The sequence below is a fragment of the Nicotiana tabacum genome, chromosome 8 (genome assembly GCF_000715075.1).
Source record: "Nicotiana tabacum cultivar K326 chromosome 8, ASM71507v2, whole genome shotgun sequence".
In the NCBI taxonomy this organism is placed as follows: domain Eukaryota; kingdom Viridiplantae; phylum Streptophyta; class Magnoliopsida; order Solanales; family Solanaceae; genus Nicotiana; species Nicotiana tabacum.
Window position 1 is genome coordinate 151,314,029 of NC_134087.1, and position 24,741 is coordinate 151,338,769.

A 24,741-nucleotide genomic window follows, 5' to 3' on the forward strand; every position below is an offset into this window, starting at 1 on the left:
CAGCAATTTGAAAATTATTGTGGGTTGTCAACCAGAAGAAAGGTAGTTTATATGTGAAATGGATTCACTGCTTTTACATAAAGCAGAAGACTATATCAGATTGCCCTATTCCTAAACAAGCAAGCTGGCTAGTTAGGAAAATATTGGAGGCAAGAAACTGGTTAGAGAATTATGGGGATCCTACAACAATCCTAAGAAGTTGTGAATCACAAGGGAAGTTCAGCATAAAGAAAGCATACAAATTATTTACTCCACAGTTTCAGAAAGTAGAATGGAAGAAAGCAGTACTGGTACAAAGCATTATACCCAGGCATCAGTTTATTTTATGGCTAGCAATACAAAACAGATTGGCTACTGTGGACAGGCTAGAGAAATAGAGAATCCAAGTTGACAAAAGATGTATACTGTGCACAACTGGAAGAGATGAAACATTGGAGCATATGTTATTTGAATGTACTTACTCACAACATATGTGGAAATCTATATTGAGCTGGCTAGGCATACAGAGAAGGATAGGGAACTGACAGGAAGAAGTGCAATGGGTGGCAAGCAAAGTTAGCACCAGACCATGGACATACATATTGGGATTCCTCTTTGCAGCTACAGTCTATCACATATGGGGTGAAAGAAATGCGAGAAGGTTTTAGTTGAAGAAGCCAGAAGTCAGACAGAGAACAAGAGATATAGCTATACAGTTACATATTAAAGGTCAATATAATTGTAAATGGAAAAGTTTATTAGATAGATTGAATTGGTACCCAGTCTAGGAAAGTATAGAAATGGTTGTAAATATCTGAGAAACTAACTCAATAGTCCAAATGATTTATATGCATGTAAAGTCATTACTTGGTGAAATAAAAATTTTATTTTAACCAAAAAAAATGCCTCCAAATCTTGAGTGGTGCACATTAGCTTCCAACTCCAAGTTATGGAACATATAATTCTTCTCATTGGGCTTCAACTGGGGCGATGCATAGGCAATCACCATATCGTCCTACATCAACACACACCCAAGACCAACACATTAAGCATCACAATAAACTTTATACATCCTAGGGGAAATATCAAAACTAGAGCTGTTGTTACAACAATCTTGAGCTTCTGAAAGTTCTCCTCACACACGTCTGACCATCTAAATAAAGCACCCTCCTGAGTCAATCTAGTAAAATGTGCCTCAATAGATGAAAATCCTTCCGGAAACTTGCAACATTAACCAGCCAACCCTATGAAACTCATGATCTCCATAGCTGTACAAGGTATGGTCCAACTCTGAACAGTGTCAATTTTCTTCGAATCCACCTTAATCTCGTCACTAGACACCACGTGGCACAAGAGTGCGATATAATCCAACCAAAACTCACACTTGGAGAACTTAGCATGCAGCTTTTTCTCCCTCAAAATCTAAAGCACAATCCTCAAATGTTACTGGTGCTCCTCCTAATACAGGAATATACTAGGATATCATCAATGAACACAGTAACAAAATAAGTCTAAATAAGGATGGAACACACTATTTATTAGATGCACAAAAGCGGCTAGGGCATTACTCAATCCAAAAGAGATCACCAAGAACTCATTATGTATATAACGAGTCCTAAAAAGAGTCTTAGAAATGTCTGAAGCCCTGATCTCCAAATGATGATAACCCGATCTCAAGTCAATCTTGGAGAACACCCTAGCATAGTGAATTTAAGAAACAAATCATCAATGTGAGGTAGTGGATATTTGTTCTTGATGGTAACCTTATTCAATTTCCTGTAGTCAATGCACATCCTAATGGAACCATCTTTCCTCTTCACAAATAGTATCGGTGCAGCCCAAGGTGAAATACTAGTCTAAGAAACCCTTATCTAACAACTCCTGCAGCTGTTCCTTTGACTCCGCTCACGCCATGCGATATGGTGGAATAGAGATGGGCTGAGTGACTGACACCAAATCAATACCAAAATTAATATCCCTATAGGGCAGATGATCACGTCCAATTCACATCCAATTAAGGAATATGAAACTGTCGTTATAATAATAAACCCAACGCGAGTCGAGGTCGAATTCACAAGGAGTTCAAAACGGGTGTTGAGGTAATTATTCAAGGAAGAAACTCAAAATAACTAGATTTAGCTTGCAAATAAAAATGGGTAACAGTTTTCTAAATTAACTACTGGGAAATTTAACTAACTAATGAATGAGTAATGATTAAAATGTTTTTGATATTTTTGTCAAATAGAGGAAATCCTATGGTTGTAACCATAACCTAGGTGTGAACCTAATGGGTAGAATAAATTTATTCTTTCTTGGTAGATCGAGGTTTGTTATGAATCTCAATACACAAGTACCCACTCAATACCTCTCGATTAAAGAGTGATTATACCAAACTAGCTTTCCCAAGACAAAATGAGTAGCAATCAAAACAATTGAAAGTGAATCCAAGTTGGATTATCCCTGTCTCTAGTTCAAATCCTTTAATCAAAACTAATCGAAACTTCAACAAGCTCAAATAGTGATGAGCCAATGTTTGCAACCATTAATTCTAACTATCAAGCATAAACAAGGCTAAATAACATCAATCCAATTAATAGCAAGCACTAATATTAAACACACATAAGTTTTACATACTAGGGTTGGATCACAACCCTAGATAAAATCTAGCTACTCATAGTAATTGACATATAAACATGAAATGAAGAAGTAATTGAAGAGATACAACTAAAATTAAAGTAGAAAGTTAATTGATCTTCTCTAATTGTAGCTCCATGTTGCCAAAATAGCAAAATATAACACCTAGTCGTTGCTATATTATAAAAGATGCCCTAAAAAGGTGTTTAGAGGGTTCTGTGGCCGCACGTTATCATATGTGGTCCGCATTTTGGTAGGTTCATATTGCAAGTGCTTTTAGTTGGTAGAGTTTTACTGTCGATCATAAGCTTCTGCGGCTGTACTTCAGCTTCTACGGCCGCACTAGATTGCTACAGACCACATTTTGACGAGGCTTCAGACTTTAGTTAATTGCATCTTCTATGTCTTTTCAGGCTTGTTAGAGAGAACCTCAAGTGTGACCGCATTTTTTGGTTTGCGGACCATACTTCTGCCAGATAACCCTGAAGTTTCAATTTATCCTTTGCGGCCGCATGTCATATGCTGCAACCGCATTACTGCACTGTTCTTTGCATTTCTCTTCTTAACTGATCTTAACTGGAACATCTCCTCTTTGACTTAAATTTATTCATTAAGCTCACATTCTCCAACACACCTGCAATTCACACACATTCATTAGATTCGGGGACAAAAATCTTTACTTTCAAACGAAAACTAAAGCAAGAAGGTGATAATGAGTGGTTAAAATCTACACTTATCAACTCTCCCAAACTTAAGTCTTTGCTTGCCCTCAAGCAACGATATTAGTTCCCTTCTACTCTCAATGAATGATAATTTCAAGGAGTCACCTACAAGTCATTTATACTCAATTGGGTCCAACAATTACTCACAATACTCATGCATTCTCGAGAAGGTGTCAAAATTTTCAAAAAGGAGCAACTTGCTCATCTTATGTAATTCTAGTGTGACATTTGAGCCTCAACAATTGACTTCATTCAGCAAGGATTCTTGTTCTTTCATGTAAATCATGGTAGACTCCAAACTCTTCCTCTTCTAACTTTCATTTGCAAATCTCACTTCACGTTTCAACACTCAATTTCTAAAAGATTCCACTCTTCTCTCACAAAGGAATGTCCCAAGTTAAGCTTCAAATACCATAGGCTTTCCCCTCATGTGAATCTCCACTAAAGTAATTCAAAATCAATTTGGACTTCTTTCGGGTTGTAATGAAGACTTTTGGTCCGGGGTAGGATATTATTTGGGATACAAGTGGTTATACCCTTCCTTAAGCACTTCACATCTCATTTATAGGCTCACTTTTGTCAAACCCTTGGAGGCATTTCTTTTTCTTGGAGGTTAGAGAGACTTACCATTACTCTGTATTGACGATTTGATTCTTTTTCTTCCTTTGATGTTTATACTAGAGGTACTTGCCTCATTTCAATTTTCATCAACCTCCCTTTTTGTCCCCTCTTTGGGCTTCTTCTTTTTTTCTCATCACTTTCTTTTCTTACTTTTTTTTTTCACGGAGATCACTTCTTTTTTTTCTTTTTAATGCCTTGATACTCCCCCCCCCCCCTCCAAAACTTACGCTTTGAGCCACTTAGTACACATGATTGCTTAGGAAGGTTTGGGTACCAAGAGGAGATCATGTTAAAAATGGGTAAAGGCTTGTAGCATGGTTATCAACAGAGAAAGGCTAAAGTCTCAAAGGGATTAACTAGGGATAACGATCATAGGGTGCCAACTAAAAGCTCAAACGGTCCAAGGAAAGCGTCTAATCATCTTTCAAATCAAGTAAACTTAAAATTTCGACTTGAAGAACATTCAGGGCAAGTTCAAGACTATTCACTCAAGTATTTGGACTAACAACAAAGTATTATCCCACCTCTCATGCATCTAGACCATAAAAGATATAGAGTCTAAAATTCACAATAACCACAATCAAGTTAAAAATCTCTATGGTCCACTCAACCACCTAATGATTATCAAAGACAAATCAAGAGCCTCAAAGTCAATTTTGCTAGAGTTGCTTTTTTCATAAACCTTGTCTCAAACCATAAGCATGCAGTTAAGTATGTTGGTGCCACATGAAACATAAATAACTCATTTTTATAGACTAACTTGATTAGGGATTTTATTCATTACTATTTACTACTACTATTACCTAAACATGAAACAGACTCGTTCTCTTAAGAAAGTTGTCATATTATCCATCCTCGGGAAGAGTCACCCGGTTCACACAAGGAACCACCTTTGAAAAGAACCGTGGCATTAAGAAAACCAAAGGCTTATTATCAAAAAAGAAGGAAAAGTGTAAAATTTATATTACCAAAAAAAATCAAAATTTAAGATTACTACTAAATGTAACAAACTACTAAAGAAAAGCAAAATAAAACCAACCAATTATTATATCCCAATGTCATCAAATGTATTAGTCATCAAATATAGAATTCTCCACCCCCAAAATAAAGAGAAGCATTGTCCCCAATGCTTAACAAAATAAGATCAAAGAGCAGAGAGGGCAAAAAAATACCATAAGGGTCCTCAGTCATCATGGTGTCACCAGCAGTATAAGTCTTAGCCAGCTCGGCTAACTGAATTATGTCATCATCCTGTGCGGGAGCTACCTGAGAGCTGAACATATCACATACTGCAGCAGCAGTGCTCGATACAAGGCAAGGCTCCTCAGTTTGAGCTGCGTGAACCTCATGAGAAGGATGATATGGGTAAGGCTGGGTGAGTTCCAAGCGTGTCAAATGATAAGTTGTTGGCCTCAGCTATCCTAGTCACCTCAGCTCAGAGTGAGTCAACTGACTTCTTGCTGGCCTGTGTTTTTCTCATCGTCTACTTGCTCAGCCGCTCAATCACTGCACCATGTTGTACCAGTGTATCCATAATTACCCTCTAATTATCCAAGATCCTAGTGAGCTTCTCAGAAGGGTCTAGTTGTGTAGAAGTCAACCATGCAGCTGTACTAGATATCTCTGACAGCTTTGAAGTAACTGTCAGCATCCAGTTGTTAAGGCTAACTAGTGTCTGAGAGACCCGCAAAGCAGACAGTGGGCCTATAGGCAAAGGCACCAGCCTTAGTGTTGGTGTAGGCAGTGATGTAGGGGCTTATTGTGGCTCAGGAACAATAGTTTTGGCACTGGTAAAAGGCTCAGCTAAAGTAGAAAAGATCTTAGATGTACCATTTTTTGCAGAGGTCCGCTGCAGAAAGACATATAGACTATGACTCCCACACAAGCTGCTACACCATCCATTTAGCCATCTCAAGGTGGAGGTCATACGGGACAAGGTTGCCCTAGAATGGGAGGTCCGACAGGTGGTGAACATGCATGTTGTTATGAATTTTCCGCAGGCCAGAGGCAGTTGCTTCCGACGTCATGATCATATGTATTGCTTAAGTGTGTCATACAGATGATTAAGTGTTATTTGACATCGGTTCCACTTACTCTTATGTGTCTTCCTATTTTTCTCATTATTTGGATACGCCGCATGATTCTTTGGATATGCATGTTCATCTATCTACACCAGTGAGTGATTCTATTATGGTGGATCATGTATATCAGTCTTGTGTGGTTGCCAATGGGGGTTATGAGACTAGAGTTTATCTTTTATTCCTCATCATGGTGGGTTTGAGGTGATTTGGGTATGGATTGACTATCTTCGTACCATGATATTCTTGATTGTCACACTAAGACATGGCATTGGTGATTCCGAGGTTGCCTAGGTTGGAGTGGAGATATTTTCTTAGTCATACTCCCAATAGAGTGAATTCATACCTGAAGGCTCAACAGATGGTTGAGAAGGGGTGTTTGGCATATTTGGCCTTCTTAGGGGTACTGATACTCCTAATGTTTAGTCAGTTCCAGTAATGAGGAAGTTCTCAAATATATTTCCTGTAGACATAACGATGATGCCACCCGATAGGGATGTTGATTTCGGCATTGATTTGGTACAAGGCACGCAACCTATCTCTATTCCTCCGTGTATTTTGGCTCTAAAAGTTGAAGAAATTGAAGGAACAATTGAAAGAGTTGCTAGATAAAGGAGTTAATCAGGCCTAGAGTTTCACCTTGGGGTGTGTCGATATTGTTTGTAAAGAAGAAGGACGGATCTATATGGAGGTGTATTGGTTATCAGCCATTGAATAAGGTAGCCGGCAAGAACAAGTATCCAGTATCACGCATTGATGACTTATTTTATTAGCTTCAGGGTGCCAGGCTGTTCTCAAAGATTGACTTAAGATCAGGGTACCATCAGTTGAAGATTAGGGCTTCAAACATTCCAAAGATTACTTTCCGGACCCGTTGTGGCCATTATGAATATTTGGTGATGTCATTCGGGTTGACATATGCCCCAGCAACGTTCATGCACTTGATGATCATCATATTTCATTCCTATCAAAATTCCTTTTTTATTGTGTTTAGTGATGATATAATTGTGTATTCTCGTAGCAGGGAGGATTTTGAGCAAAATTTGAGTATCCTCTTCCAGACTTTGATGGAGAAGAAGTTATATGCTAAATTCTCAAAGTGCAAGTTTTGGTTAGACTCGGAGGCATTCTTGGGTCATGTGGTATCTAGTGAGGGGATTAAGGTGGATCCAAAGAAGATTGAGGCAGTTCAGAGTTGGTTTAGACCTTCAACCGCTGCAGAGATTCAGAGTTTCCTTGGGTTGGTTTGGTATTATAACCACTTTTGGAGGAGTTTTCATTTATAGCAGCCCCATTGACTAAGTTGACTTGCAAGGGTGCCCCACTTAGGTGGTCTGACGAGTGCGAGGAGAGCTTTCATAAGCTTAAGACTGCTTTGACTACAACTCCAATTCTGGTTTTGCCTTTGCCATCAGGTTCATACACAGTCTACTATGATACTTCACGTGTTGGCATTGTGAGTGAATTGATGCAGGATGGTAGGGTAATTGTTTATGCTTCGCGTCAGTTGAAGACTTGCGAGAAGAACTACCCAGTGTATGACTTGGAATTAGCAGTCATTGTACAAGCGCTCAAGATTTTAAGGCACTATCTTTATGGAGTGTCTTGCGAGGTGTTCACAGATGACAGGAATCTCCAGCACTTATTCAAGCAAAATGATCTAAACTTGAGGTAATAGAGGTGGTTAGAGCTACTAAAGGACTATGATATCCTCATTCTTTATCATCTAGGAAAGGCCAATATAGTGGCTGATGCTTTGCACATGAAGGCTAAGAGCATGGGGAGTCTTGCTTTTATTCTAGATGGGGAGAGACCGTTAGCTTTGGATGTTCAGGCTTTGTTCAACAGGTTCATGAGGCTGGATATTTAGGATCCTAGCAGGGTTCTTACTTATGTTGTATCATGGTCGCCCTTGTTTGAGAGCATCAATATGATGATCCCCACTTTCTTGTCTTTAAGGACATGGTGTAGCACGGTGATGCTAAGAGGTTACTATTGGTGCTGATGGGGTATTTAGGCTTCAAGCCGTATTTGTGTGCCTAATGTGGATAGATAAGGAGAGCGGATTCTTGAGGGGGGCCAAAGTCTACGGTATTCCATTCATCTGGGTGTATCAAAGATGTTCTGAGATTTGAGGCAGCATTATTGGTGGCAGAGATTGAAGAAGGATATTATTGAGTATGTTTCTCAGTGTTTGAACTGTTAGCAGCAGAAGTACAAACATAAGAGATCGGGTGGTTTGCTTCAAAGACTTGATATTCCAGAGTGGAAGTGGGAGCGCATCACTATGGATTTTGTAGTTGGGCTTCCATGGACCTTGAGGAAGTTTGATGTGGTATAGGTCATTATGGATAGACTGATCAAGCCAGCACACTTTTTTCCAGCCATGAGTACCTACTTTATCTTTGAGAGCAGCTGGCTTGAATTTATCTTTGAGATATTGTTCTTCTTCATGGTGTGCCTTTGTCGATTATCTTAGATAGAGGCATGTAGTTTACATCGCATTATTGGAGAGTAGTGTAGCGTGAATTGGGCACACAGATCGAGCTGAGTGAAACATTTCATCCCCAGATAGACGGGCGGTTCGAGCGCACTATTCAGATCTTGGAGGACATGTTACGAGTCTGTGTCATTAAATTCGGGGGTCAATAGGATCAGTTCTTACAATTAGCAGAGTTTTTCTACAATAACAGCTACCAGTCGAGCATCTATTTCTCTCCTTATGAAGCCTTATATGGGAGGCGATGTCGTTCTTCGATTGGTTGGTTTGAGCCTGGGGAGGTTATTGGGCACTAATTTTGTCAGTGATGCTTCGGAGAAGGTGAAGTTGATTCAAGAGTGTTTTCGTACAGTATAATGCAGGCAAAAGAGTTATGCTAACAGTAAGGCTCGTGATGTGGCATATATGGTGGGTGAGAAGGTTCTATTTATAGTTTTGCCCATGAAGGGTGTGATGATATTTGGGAAGAAGGGCAAATTGAGCCCTCGGTATATTAGTCCTTTTGAGGTGCTAGAGAGAGTTGGAGAGATGGCCTACAAATTTGCCTTAACACCTAGTTAATCGGGGGTTCACCTAGTGTCTCATGTTTCCATGCTCCGAAGTATTATGGGGATCCGTCATATGTATTAGACTTCAGTGCACTTGGACGGGGATTTGACTTATGATGGGGAGTCGGTTCCCATCTTGGACCGGTATGTTCAAAGTTGAGGTCGAAGAATAAAGCATCAATGAAGGTTCATTGGAGAGGTCAGCCGGTCGAGGAGGCTGCTAGGGAGACCGAGAAGGAGACACGAATCAGTTATCCTCGCCTTTTTGAGACCTCGGGTATGATTCTAGACTCGTTTGAGGACGAAGGTTTATTTAAGCGGTGGAGAATGTAATGACCTAACTGTTTGTTTTGAACATTTTAGCCTCGTTTCCCCTATTCGATACTTTACATGTGTGTATTTGTTGTTATGTGACTTGCGGGAGAGTTTGGTTTTGCTTCAGGAATGTTTTGGGATTAAATTTGGACACTTAGTCATAAGGCTGGATGTTTAAGTTGTAAGAGTTAATCGTAGTTTGACTTTTGTATAGACGACCCCGGAAAGGTGTTTTGATGGTTCCAATAGTTTTATGTGGTGATTTTGTACTTAGGAGTTTATCCGATTTGAATTTGGAGTTTTGTAGGTGGATTTGGATCTATTTGGCGAAAGTTAGAATGTTGAAGGTTTGGAAGGTTCATAGGTTTGATAAGGAGTTGACTTTATTGATATTGGCTTTCTATTGTAGTTCTGAGAGTTGAAATAGGTCTGTTGTGTCATTGGTGACTTGTATGCAAAATTTGAGGTCAATCTGAGGATATTTGATATGGTTTGGCATGAGTTTTGAAAGTTAGAAGTTCTTCAGTTCCTTAGGCTTGAATTGAGGTATAATTCATAGTTTTGATGTTGTTTTGTATGATTTGAGGCCTCGAGTAGGTCCGTATTATTTTTCGGGATTAGTTGGTGTGTTTGGACTGGGTCGCAAGGGTCTTGAGTGCGTTTCATATGCGTTACGGATCATTTTTACATTATTTAGCAAACTTATTCTTGTATTTCAATATGTGCCAGTCCGTAGATGCGTATATGGGGCAGCATATGCAATACTGGGTAGGAGGAGGCAGGGACCACAGATGCAGAAGGTTTGTGCAGAAGTGAGACCGCATCTGCGATGAAGAGACTGCAGAAAAGGGTGTGCAGGTGCGATGGGGTGAGCATATATCGTTGGTTGGGTGTTTAAGTGAGTCTGCAAATCCGGGCTTTTCACTGTAGAAGCGGAGCCGAAGATGTGCTATTTTGGTTAGCGAATGTGGAAAGGGCAGGATATATCATATGAGGGCATTGGTTATTTCCCATTATTTGAAGTTGTAGAATTCGGCTAGGGGTGATTTTTGGGAGTCATTTTACTACAATTGAAAGGGTAAGTGCATTTTACTTGATTTTGATGTTGGATATTGAATACCCATGGACTATTACACCTAGTTTATGTGAATTACAAGTGAAACTTGGGGGGTTTTTGACTATGATTTTGGAGAGTGAAGATTGATGATTTGAGGGTCGATTTGAGGTTGGAATTGGATGAAACATATATATATTTGGACTCGTATCAGAATATGTGTTCAGGATTTGTGAGTTTTGTCAAATTTCGGGGTGCGAGCTCGGGGTTGACTTTTCGGGTTGACTTTGTATATTTGAATCATGATCTTGCCATTATTATTTGGGGTTGTTTCTTATGACTTTTATTGACGATATTAAGTTATTTTTTACTAGATTTGAGTCGCTCGAAGGTCGATTCGCGTGGGAAGGGCTTTTTGGAGTATTGATTCACGTGCTTTGAGGTAAGTAATATGCTTATACTTGGTTTTAGGCTAATTTTCAACATTGGCTATGGTATTTGAGATGTGTTGGTGATAGGCGTATGTGCGCGCACCGAGGTTATACATGGATCGGGTAGACCTTATGTTATTATTTGCCTTGTTTGCTATCATGCCTCAGTATATCCATGTTTTCTCTACTTGTATGATTATTTGAGGTATGATTTATGTTAGAAATCATATCCAGGCTATGTACTTATTTGTTTGAGACATGATAGGGCTATTATTGTTATTATGAGCTATTTGCCTTAATTGTAGACATGCTCTCAGTCATGATGCTATATCCGTGTATGATATCTCTTTCCCATTGCATTCTTATTATGATTTCTCATATGTTATTGACGCCTCATAGATGTAACACTGTTGAACTGAGTACTGCGATATGTTGCTAACTGAGTCTTGAGCGGTTGATGACTCAGCTTGAGCCATATAGATGATTTGGTATTGATTTTGAGGTGATGCGTACTCTAGGCCGAGCTAAGTGGTACTGACTAGGGGGCGACACATGCAGCAAGCCTCATGATTGGGCTATGTGATATTGAATGCTAGCTTATATCTAATCAGATCTTGGGCAAGGATCTATCCTTCCAGAGTCTGGTATTCATAGTGAGCGCGTGCAAAAGGTCATATATATGTGCTTGAGTGAGGTACTTATGTGAGGAACTCGTAGAGTGCTGAGTGATGATATTGTGTGTCTGGGTTCATGGGCAATTGTGCCACGCACTATGTATGTACTGAGATCTGTTATACTTGATGAATTAATCCCGGTATTTTTTATCCCATCATTTTTAATCGTCGTGCAAGTACCAGGTGGTGATTCTCCCTTATGTTTGATGGTACTAGATGTCCTAATTCGGTACTTTGAATTGGAAATCATTGCTAGGTGATAACAGCATGATTACAAAATTATGTGAAACGAATTCATGCCTCTACATCTATTTTTGAAAAGCATGCCTATTTTTCAGTTATTTGTGCAAAGGTTAAATATTAATATTATTTGAGTCAGTTCTCTATACAATTATTATTCTATATTATATTATTGGTTATTGGCGTTTGATATTGGGAAATTGCCAAGCTCGTCATTGCTTTTAGCCCGAGGTTAGGCTTGTTATTTATTGAGTATATGAGGTTGGTTGTACTCATACTATACTCTACACTTTATGTGCAGATGCAGGTGCTGCCTGGAGATGTGATTGTTAGCTGGAGGCACTTATACCAGATTATTGGAGATTTCGAAGTGGTTGTTGATTTCGTACGCAGGCCTTGGAGTCCCCTTCTGCTTTATTTATGTTATCGTTGTTCTATTATCTAGACAATTTTGTATTTGAAGATTAGACTCTGTAATTAAATTTTATAATGCTTCTGTGCTCGTTGACACCATATCATGGGATGGTTGTAGTTGCGTTATTGCTACTATATTCAGATATTTTGTGATTATTTTATTGTTAGAATTATTAAGTTCTGTTATTTGAGTTTATTGCTATTGGTTGAAGTTTGCCCTTGCTTAGCAAGCAATGTTAGGCTCCATAACACCTCCGATGGGAGTTTGGGTCGTGACACCAATCAAATCTCGAGGAGTGACGTATAAAGTCATGGAGAGGATCTTGAGTTATCTCAAAGGTACTCAAGACCTAGTTCTTTGGTATCGTTCTAGGTGGTACTTTTTACATGGTGGAATTTGCAGGTATGGATTATATTGGGTATCTGTCAAATACAAAGAGTACATGTGAAAACTCACTTACTAGGTTCGTGTTTGATAGAAAGAATATTTCGTAGTTTTGTCAACTGCTGAGGCTGAATATATTGTTGCGGCATTATGCTATGCATAAATAATGGATCAAAGCAACGGCTAGAAGACTGATATGGTGATTGAATAGAGTTTAATATTTTGTAATGATAAAAGTGGTGCAAACATGGCAAAGAACCCATTTCATCACAAAAGATCAAAGCTTATTGATGTGAGACGTCACTTTTTGAGATATAATGTAGAAAATAGCCACATCTCTATGGAGTTTTGCAAAAAGAATGAGTAGATTGCCGATTTATTTATCAAAAATTTTAGTAGGGTTCACTTCGAAAGAAACCACTTGGAGTTTAGTTTGATCAAGATGGATTGAGCATATTCTTGTTTCCCTAAATTATTTACTTTATTTGATTAAAGTGTATAGCGTGTCTAAGTGTTAAAAATATCTAACTCAGTCTTATACTGTAAGAAGTATACATGCATGATATGGTCATAGAGCTTAGATGTGATATGTTGATATTATCCCCATTCTCAATAGGACACAGCCATATTGAAGAAATCAGTCAAAAGAACTAGTTCTTTTGACGTTAAGGTATATACCTCCTTTCCAACATTGGTTGCATTAACTTGTTAAATTGCCATATTATTGAACCAGGTTTCCACACCCAATCTTGATCTTATCTGACTCTTAAAAGATAATTATGACTTCCAACAGTCTGCATGAAAGAGGGTACAAGTCTCAAGTTAGTAAGTCTTTCCATACCAGCCTTCTCAACTCTAGACAAATAAAAGGGTTGCTTTTGAAACTTCAAATTGAGTTATTTCCTTCTTTGTTTAAGAATGAGGTTCTCAACCAGAAAATCTTTCATAATCTATATTTGTTGAATCGAAGCACACAAAGTTTGTTGGTGATGTTTCATCTACTAAGCCCTAAATTTATTTGTTCAAAAGATTCTAATATTGTGCAAAAACCTAAATTCCAGAACCCTCTGTCCCTAAAATCAAAATTAGGACTTATTCATTATTTTGATGGAGATGAAAGTAAGACTTGAAGGATGAAAGTTCTGAAAGTGAAGAAGCAGGTTCATAGGGGGAAGATTCTGAAGTTAGGATTGATGCTAACACAAGTTCAAGAAGAACATGCAACTACTCCTGATGTTGTGCCTAGTGGATATGTTTTTTGAAAAAAGCATCTGTTTATGTTATATGATGTGCATGATATTAGTAAAAAATGGTAGAGATAGCTAAGAGAAAGAACTAAGAAAAGATTATAACAAGGGAGTTTGTAGTAAGGGAGAAGGTACCCAAGGAGCCCCAGGTAATGAACCAGTTTCTTCTGGTGCTGGTGAGAGTGAATAATTATGAGTTTGGGAGACTGGTTAAAGAAGTCAGGGATGATGAACCTGATGCTCTAGGATTTGAGAGGGTACTAGTAACAAAGGTGCCGATGAAATTGAAGCTGATAAAGAGAAGTAGTCCAATCAGGAACCTAGTTCCTTGGTTCATAAGTCCTCAAATTTAGTTTGATGGTAATATATATATATATATATATATATATATATATATATAAACAAAGAAGGTGACATTGATGAACTGTCTCAGCTTAATAGGGAAGAACAATTGTAAAAGGTCTATTGGTTGCTAAGGAACTTAAGAAAATAAAAAGGCAAGCTCTGACTAATGGTTGAACAAAATATTGTTGTGCCTATAGAGCTTGCAATAGATGAAGAAGCTGAAAAAGAACATATTCCTCTGCTTCAAAAGAGAAAAAAATAAGAGACAATCTTGATAAGGTAAGGACTAGCTCGAAGGAAGAAGAAAACAAACCAAAAATTTTGAGGTAAAGTCAGACATCATATTTGTGAAGAGGTAAGCTAAACAACAAGGTAAGGAGGCATTGTGCCGATTCACAGAAGTAAGAAGGAAAGAATAGAATGAGAATATATATGTTGTGCAGAAATAACCCTCTTCTAGTCAGTGAATCTAGTCCTCCATCTTTTCTAGATAAGTCCAAACCCATTCCATTTCGAGTCAAGTCCTTTTTCGAATTACTATTTTTTGTACTCAGCTGATTTAACATTTCTTTTATGACATTTGAAGCAGTTTGTACTTTTTTTGATTTTGGTCTAAGAGGATTAATATGTTACATATATGAATTTCTATATTCTTTGTTTGATGAATCTCTTAAGATGGATAATATTACGATACTAATGTTCGAGTTCTTGATTTATGTGCATGTTAGTATAGCCTGAGTGTCCATGGGTTTAATATTTCTTAATTCTCACTTTTGACTCTACTAACATTTTATTTTTTGATGATGCCAAAAGGAGGAAGTTAAGTATGTGCAAGCTGATCACTGAAACAAGTTCTTAAGCTCATGGACTAATAAAGGGTGATGTCGTTGAGTTTGTTTGTTTGTAGGTTCTAATATTGATCTATGCCTAGCCACCTACAAGGTTGCGATGAATTGAAGGCGATTCCTTTATACTTGTGAAAACATGGACATATTGAAGAAGAATGTTGCCAATGAAACTGGTTCTAATGCCAAAGATTGACAAAAACTCGGGCAAGCTGTTGACTATTCTACACATGGGTTTGTCATCATTCAAAAAGGAGAATTTGTTGAGCTGAGCATGTATTATATTTTGATGATTAACAAACATGGGCTTACTATGTTGAAAAATTCAGGTTTCATGAACATGTTACTATACTACTAGATTGGTATACAGATATGTTATGTTGTCAATAAAAGAACTAGGTTCCCTAAAGTAGATGTCTAAAGAATATGTGCTTTATTAAAAGTTGTTTTGATGATTAACCAATAGCTGACAACGAACCAGATCTCGTGATGATTATTGTTGTACTGATATGCAGAGTTGTAGATGTGTCATGAAAATATCAAAAGAATCAGATCCCTTGAAGAGGCGGATCAGAAGCTGGAAGCTTACTCTTAGTGCAAGTTGGTTAAACTAGAATTCTGTTGCAATTTGGATTCCTTGAAGGAGTTATTTCGTGGACTGTAAGAATGGTAGTAATAATTAGAGGAATTCATGGTCAACAAGGATTCATTAATTATGAGAATACTTGCATGGAAAGGAAAAGCGTATGAAGGAGTCCTTTAAGGAAAGTCAAATCCTAATGCAAGTTGGAATCCTTGAAAATTAAATTCATGGGCAACAATGAAAATATTAGGCGGATGATTTTGTGTTTGAAAAGGATTTAACAATTATGGAAATACTTGCATTAAGGCAAAGGTTTGAGGAATTGGAAACAAATAAGGAAACCAAATCCTAAAAGGATTCTTTTTCTTAACCAGCTTCTTTTAGATTTTGGAGCATAAATTGGAGACGAAGTTCGTCTAATCTCATGCCTATATAAAGCATCACGTTGTTGCTATTGAAGCTAATGTTATTCTGCACAAATACAAAAAATCATCCAAAGAAAATAGCATTCTTAGCACGAAGGTACTTTCAAGGATTCAAGCTGCTCAACTGAAAAATCAGGTCTTAAAGATGAAATTGCCGAACTTCTTTAGTTGCTTAGGTTGAGCCAATTGTTCTTAAAGTATAAACTATTTTACTTTTGAAGAAGTATAAACATAGGAGAACAATTCTAAAGAGTTTTGTTTGGCTTTCTAAGCTAGATTTAGAGTTAAAAGGGGTAGATACAATACAATTGGGTTTATTGTATGGAAGGGTACTAGAGTTAGTCTCCTTGGTTATTTAGTTGTAACCTAAAGTGTAGCTGCAATCGAGTTGATTGTAGGGGGTAGGGTGCTAGAGTTAGTCCCCTTGGTTACTGAGTTGTAACCTAAAATTTCTCTTTGAAATTAATAAAACTTTGAAGGCAAATCCTACGAGGTAGGTTGTGGTTTTTACTCCCTTAAGCAAAGAAGTTTTTCACATAAAAATTGTTGTGTTGTTTATATTTTCGCACTTGACTTTCAGTTTTGTGTCACAATAGTTCAGTATAGAACCAGGTTCTTTGGCTCGTGAAAATTGGGTACAACACAATTTACCCGCCCCTCTTGTGTCTTGGTGCATCCTAAAATAATGTGCTTGAGTGATTTATGTGATTATTTACATGCAGCAAGTATAGAATTATTATTTTGCATTACTTGATACCTCTATACCAACCCCTGTCCCCTATGGTACTTCTACTAAAGTAGAATCATATTTCAAAGACAAGATTTGGCAAGCGAAATCCGAAGTATCTACTCCACAATGAAGTAACAAAAACTTTGACAAGCTTAATTTTTATTTGACATAGATGTAGTGGAGCCCCGCACAATCATTGTTAGCACGTTAGTAATGATGGAAGAACAACAAAAGGCAATATCTGGTTCTTTCCACTATGGCTAGAGACATAAATATTTATTTGGCATACTTTTTATTTGACATAAATGTTTCATTTTCAACCATAGTGTCACAAAGTGCATTTAGCTAGGGAAGGTAGCAGCTCGAAGACAATTAACACACATTGGGTAGCAATGCTATTGTGTTTTAGTTTGTTTCGGAGATTAGATTAGATTAGATTAGATTAGATTGGAACGAAGATACAAAAGAAGAGTAGAAGATTGGCGAGAAGACAAAGACCTTAGTCAGATAATATCACTCAGAGTTGCATTTTGGCAATCCACTCCAAACTTTGAAATAAAGATTATGATAATCTTGAGCCAATTCCTCCAAATGTCATTATAGATTAATTGACAAAATGATGAAAGACCTTGAAATTCCTCTTTCTAATTTAAGTGGGTGAAATTAGGAAAATCTTGTTATAAGTTGTAAGTTTTCAATTTGAATTTGCAGTTTTATCTATTACGAGTAATAAAATTAAAGGGTCGTTGAGCCTTTGAAGTTTCTTTGCAAATTTGTATCCTGGCCTGGTTGATAGGCTTAGGTCAAGTTTTTGCTTGGCAGACACCAGACTCGTATGGTGCCTCCTCGTATTTATTGTGGCAAAAACAGATCTTCATAGCTAACAGTGGCTATATCATTAAACTTGTAGAAGTGACAAGTCACATGTTGATGTTGTAGTGAACTGATGCATTTTTCATGTTCTAGTCAACTGATGCATTTCTTGCGTACTTCATGGATCTTATAAATGGTGAGATCTCTTCTTTAAGCCCACATTCCTTCTTCTTCTCAAGATATATGCATCGCGTGATTATGATTATCTGCACATGTATGTGCCAAGAGTACATACGCCTGACTTTGGATTAGCATTTAAGTCACTTTAAAAATCTGCATCCGAACTAAGCAAAAACTAAATTATCAATTGTCATGTGGACAAAATAAGTTGCCTTATGGAGCACCATATGAATAGCTATAAATTGAACCATGCACAATCCTTATTTTGATTGCAACGAACAGCTCCTTTAATTAGCAAAACCACCCAACATGGCCAACTTCAAAGCCATGAACAGATGTATTGGAGTAATTTCTTGGTTACTCTTCTTTCATTTGATACTTCATTCTTGTTTAGCCTACAATGTAGTCAGCTTTGGGGCTAGGAGGAGATGGCAGGACAGACTCAACCAGAGCGTTTCTTCGCGCTTGGTCTGCTGCCTGCAACTCTGCTAGTCCAGCGAACGTTGACGTTCCACGAGGAACATATTTAGTGAGGACGTTGACTTTCAATGGTCCTTGTCGGAGAAGAATTATGTTTCGAATTGATGGTACTCTCAGTGCTCCGGTCAATTATAACGCAATTGGGAATTCTGAGTTCTGGATTATGTTTTATAAGGTAAGTGGGCTTTCAGTCTATGGATCAGGAGCTATTAACGCCAACAGACATGGTTATTGGTCTTGTCGAAATTGTGGCGGTGCTTGCCCACAAGGAGCTAGGGTACGTAAACAGTGCTTATTTAATTTAGTACTATTTTATTGAAGAAACTTTAGGTATTTCTACCTTTTCTATACTTCGTCTATGATTTATTTAAGACGTCCTTCTTGGCTCACTTTTATATATTTAAACGTCCAATTCTATCAAACTAGAACTAATCCACATGACACCACATGAACTTGTACCAAAGTTAGCAAATAAAATATCTCACCACATAATATCTGGAAAAATAAAATTTTCACTTTGATACAACTCTCAAGCAATATTAAATTAATTTCCATACAACTTGACATAGACATTTTATCTATCATCTTCAAAATTGTAAACTCAACATAATGTCAAGTGAAAAAGGAAGTATTATTACTCTACAATCGAAAATACTTGTTTAAGGGATCACTAAATCTGACGTGTTTAAATCATTATATCGCAGTCAATACAATTCATGTGGTGTAACAATGTACCGCTAAGGGGCTTAACATCACTACACAGTCAAAGAGTACATGTAGGGATTAATTACAGTAGCAATGTGAGAGTTGAATATGTGAAGATAATAGCCCCAAGTGGAAGCCCAAACACCGATGGCATTCATGTACTCAATGGGGGGTTACCATTTATGGCGGTTTCATCAAGACTGGAGCTGACTGCATTTCTATAGGCTCTGGCTCCATGAATTTGTGGATTGAAAAAGTTGGATGTGGCCCTGGTCATGGCATTAGGTACTTAATTCTGCATTCAATAACCAAAAACAATTATGTTACTAATTTTATTATTACTAACTTTCTTGAAGTGTGATCTTTCTATGCAGCATAGGAAGTTTGGGAAACAGCAACAATGAGCCTGGAGTTACGAATGTCACAGTAGCAAATTCAGTTTTCACAAAGACGCAAAATGGCGTTAGGATAAAGTCTTGGGCAAGACCAAGTAATGGCTTTGCCAAAAATCTCATGTTCAGAAACCTTATTATGAGGAACGTTGGGAATCCCATCATCATTGACCAAAACTATTGCCCCGATAATAGTTGCCCTCATCAGGTAAAATGCGATATGTGTTCAGGCTCTGTTTAACGGAATCACTTGTTTTACTAGAGTAGTGTTCTGTTTTTTGTATTCACTTGTTGCCTTGTTATTAATGCAGAGTTCAGGAGTGAAGGTGAGTCAGGTGACATTCAAGAATGTGAAAGGGACATCATCTACACAGGCAGCCATGAAATTTGACTGCAGTCCTTCAAATCCATGCACTGGAATCAGATTGCAAGACATAAAGCTAACTTATAATGATCGCATGAGAAGGCCAGCCTTTGCTTATTGTAAAAATGCAAGGGGAAGCCATGGTGGCAAAATTACTCCTAGAAGTTGCATCTAAGGAAGCAGAAGAAACCTCAGACACCAAGATTTATTCTTCCTGTGTATATATTTCCCAAATTCAAAGAACCCAAAGAAAATATCCTTCTCCTTTAGTTTTCTTATTTTTGTACTCATTTGTTAGTGAGAAGTGTTTAACCAAAAAATAGTTTTTGTGGTCCCAGTAAATATAAAGAAAATCGGGTTTCTAATAACCAAATTTACTTCATTTTTCTAAAAAACGCGAGAATAAAACAAACAATTGAAATGATAAATGAAGGAAAGAAATCTAATTGATGATCATTGTTTTCTCCCCAGAATTATGGGTTGGAATCTTCAAACAAGTAGAAATATAAAAGTAAAAAACTGATTGCAATATATTTGAGAATATTCGGATGGTCGTACAAAATAAGGTAAAGGCCCTTAGATAAGGATACACAGATATAACGGTTCCTCTTACTTAATTCTTATCCGTTACTAACACTAACTATGCATTAATTGCCCATTACTAAAACTACTCATAACGGCTATGGTAATAATATGTGATCGCGCATAATCAGAGATAATGTTGATTCTCTTTTCATATTTATAATTGATTCATGAATCTTCTCCTTTATGGTCTTCAAGCATCTCGTGCCTATTTCTTCTTTCCCAATTGTCAGGTACGGTACATTCTTTCATAAATCCCATGAGTATTTTAACCGCACCTCATCATCCTTCTTTATTGACCCGATATAGATGCCACCTGTCATCATACTATTAATCCACATGTCATGCCTATTTTTTCACCAATACAGATAGTCCCCCTACTTTATGAATATTCTCAACTGAATATTTGGGAAGTGGTAGGTTCATTTATACCGGTAATATCTTGCTACCATTTCCCAACCATCACATTGTTTTCTTCACAAGCAATGAGATGTACGTCCTTTTCATTTAATGCCCGGGACACGTGTCCCGTTATAATTGGCTCAGTAATTTATAGAGTTTTATTAAGGTTTCCTGCGGCTGCCCAGTTTGAAGTGACGGTTCATAATGACGGTCCTTTTTTATAAATCTCGTATCACATACCACTCAAAAAATTCTTCTTCTTTCTTGCGTTCATATTCCAACTTTTCTTGCAATTTTTGCCTCTCTTTGTGTTTTCACCATTAAATATGACTTCTCATTCTCCGAATCCCTCTTCATCATCAGACTCTCATAAAGTAATCATCGTTGATGAACTTGCCCCTTCTTCTGCCCTAATTAGGAGTAAAAGAGATGGTAGACTTCGTAGTCTAGGTTTTTTATCAAGCCGTAACTCTACTCCTTCATAAAAAGATACTACAAAACCCTCTTCTTCCAAAGCCAGAACTTCTTCAACCCTTAGATCCTTTTTTAGAGGTAAAGATCATAACAAACCGTTGCAAGAACCTATTATTTTTGAAATTGTCCCTCCGAAAATTTCCTTTATTTCGGACCATGAGGCTATGAGAAAACAAGTCTCTTCCAAAGCTACACTTAACCCTGCCGATCATTACCCTTCTTTAGTCACTTATGGTCTTCTTCCTTTAGTTCGTCATGAATGCAATTGAAGATCTAATTTCCCTATGATAGCTCTTAGCATTGACGATCGAATAACCTCTTATTATGAAGGTTATTCGTTTGTTTACACCTAATCTTTTACTTTAGGATTCAACCCGCCTATCGATCCATTGATCATTGAGTTTTCTCGTTACTTCAATGTCTATCTTGGTCAACTCTTGTATTGCGTGATAGAGTTTACATGATTAGATTGTCGTTGAACAATGTCACTTCTAAGTAATAAGAGATTAATTGACCGGATTTAAAAGTAGGATTACATGTAATAAAGCTTTGGCATCATGAGTCGTTTGAATTGCTAGCTAGAGTTAGTTCGAGAGAATAGTTAATTTCTAAGTCCCCGGCAACGGCGCCAAAAACTTGTTGCTCCCAAATGCACACGCAAGTATACGTGGTCGACAAGTAATATAGGATTATAAGTCCAGATATCGTACCCACAGGGACTTGTGATTAACTATCAACTAAATTAAACCAAACAATTAATCTATTCAAGCGAATCCTAAAGTATGAATATTTTACTAAAATTAATCTAAAGTAACAAATTAAGAGATCAAAGAAAACAACGACAAGCTTAACGGCGAATTCAATGTGAGTGAATATTCTAGAGTTATGGGTTAGCTAACAATCCCGTTGAGTTTTCCACTTAAATCGTCTAATTAATTTATTTGGTTTATTGGTTGACAGGGTTAATATTGCTCGTAGCCTTCTCCCGAAGTACAACTCGCCTATTCAAGCTAATCTAACGCCTATATTTCTATGGAATTAGAATTAACAAGAACGCATTAATAATTCCCGTATAGTAACCAAGAAAGATGATTAGGTATATTCATATCTTAACCGCAAATCCGCCCTCCCTAAGAGTTAAGATCTTGCTCTACTCAATCTTATATGCAATCTAGAATTCCCTCTCCCGAGTTCAATCCTAGATTCGTAAATAGTATTCAATTGGTGATCAAGCAATTAAATAATTAAACACAAGATTGAATAAATTAACCAATATGATAAAATAATAAGAACAATTCAAGATTCAAACTACAACATTCATGTACCACCCAAAACTCTAGAACTAATAAACTATGAAATTAAAGGAAGAGAAGAGAAGAAAAACCAGTTAGAAGCCTCCTCCAAGCGTGGTTTGTGTTCGTCCACGTCATAAGTGTGTCCCTAGGTCTAAGATGTGTCAAAAGTCTGTTCGATCCCCAAAATAACGTTTTTCCATGTATATATACCAAGTAGGGTCGGTCCCAAACGAAAACACCTTATCCCGCGCGAAATAGGACTCTGGCTCTGTAAATTTTGTACAGTCGCGCCGCACCCTGCGGCGCGCTAATGGAGTTTATCAGGCTTCACTTTTCGCATCAGGCAACATTTTACACTGTTGCGCCGCGCCTTGCGGCGGCCCATGCGGCGCGGCAGTGTAATTTTCTCAGAGTGAACTTATTTCGTCCTCTTTTAACATTCGGATTTGGTACACGACCTCCGAACACGATCCCGGCTTAATGTCTTGGGCTTTTACGCAGACTTCAATGCTTCAAATCACTTGAATCCATTCCATAACGCCTACATATATCGGAATCACTCCTGCAAAGCATAAAACACATATTTAGTGCAAAACACTAGCGATTAAAGCTCAAACTCAATTAAAGTGCAGTAAATTAGAGCGTAATAAGCGACTAAAATACGCAATTATAGCCTATCATCAACACCCCACACTCAAACCATTGCTCATCCTCGAGCAATCAAACTACACTTTATATAGACACGACCTTTTAAACAATTCTCTTAACTCATCATACCAAGAATATTTAAAATAGACTAAGCACAAGAGTGTAACATCTTCACCTCAAGATTTGACTCACAAGTACCACGCATTATTCGCAACTCACCCACTTACTCTAACATAGAGGTCACTGACATTACCTTTCCTTCATGAATCAAGTGCCCTCACACAACAAAAGAGAGTAGCTCCACACACTAAAATTTAAGAACAATTAGGAACTCAAGATAGAAAGAATTCTCTCACTCTCAGAAATAACATTCATATGCCACAAAAGATGCACTATAGGCTTGCCCGTAGTGTATTACTCTACTAATCGAGCTCATTCAGTTTAGGATCAAGTAGGACTTTATTTGGTTGTAATGTAGGCTGCAGGAAAGGTAGGATACATTTAGATATAAGAGTGACTATACCTCCTTAAGCACTTTAATACATACACTTTAACATTGAAAACCCCACACTTATGTCAAACCATAACTCCACCTTCACATCAACATAGATTAACTCCCCACTTTTTTAAGCACAAGTATATCACTAACCACCACCATCTAGAATTATTTTTCACAACAATACAACTAATTTTTTTTCCAATTCATGTGGCTTTTACTTTTTCAAAACAGTGCACCTTTCTCCTTATTTCATTAGTTCCACTCAAAAGCCAAACCAACCACCCACACTTTAATTTTTACAAAGTTCATAACAATTCAAGTACTCATGAGAGGTGAAAAGGTTCAAATACATGGTTCATTCAAACAAATGGGTAAGGCTTGTAATGTGGTTGCCAAAGAAACAGGATTACAGGCTCAAAGGGGTTAATTATGATACATAACAATTAGGCGGATCAAATATTTATATGGCTCAACAAAGAAATGCCTATATCACTTCCAGGACTGAACAAAACTACTATTTCGCTTTGCAAACACACGGGGCAAGTTCTAGACATCAAATGCAATGCACACAATAATACAAAACCTTACATACACATGGCACATAACTCACTCAAGATTGGACTCATCAAGACACTCTAGTCAAAGAAGTTAAGCAAAGTTAAGATCGTACAATTTAAGGTACTTATATAAGAGTCAAAAACTGAGCTTAAGCGTCACAACAAAAGTACTCACTATTCTCAAGGCATGACAAAGTTAAAAGATATTGCTTCAATTTCAATCATAACACAATGGCTTCTCTCCTAAAACAATAAAACTACCTACACCTGGTTCAAACAAAACTCTTGGAAAAGAATCGCGGCACAAAGAAAAACCAAGGGGGAATTGCTACACTACCTACAAAGAAATTTTTTTTGTCCTTTTTCTTTAGACTTAAATCCCTCAAGAAAACTGTCTAGGAAATCCATCGTCGGGAAAAGTCCAGTTTTTTTTTTTTTACAAAAACTCCTACTACAATTAAGCTAAAATAGCACAGAAAATCACCCAAACAATCTCCTCACCCCACACTTAAAATTATGTAATGTCGTCAATGCACACTATAAATAACAAGAGGGTAAAAGAGACTCCTTGGTAGGCCAA

At 37.5% G+C, this 24,741-nt stretch overlaps 1 pseudogene; it reads left to right on the plus strand.

Moving 5' to 3' along the window:
* Positions 1–18,072: 18,072 nt before the first annotated feature.
* On the plus strand, positions 18,073–19,879 carry LOC107779413 (polygalacturonase-like; annotated as a pseudogene).
* The last annotated feature ends 4,862 nt before the right edge of the window (positions 19,880–24,741 follow it).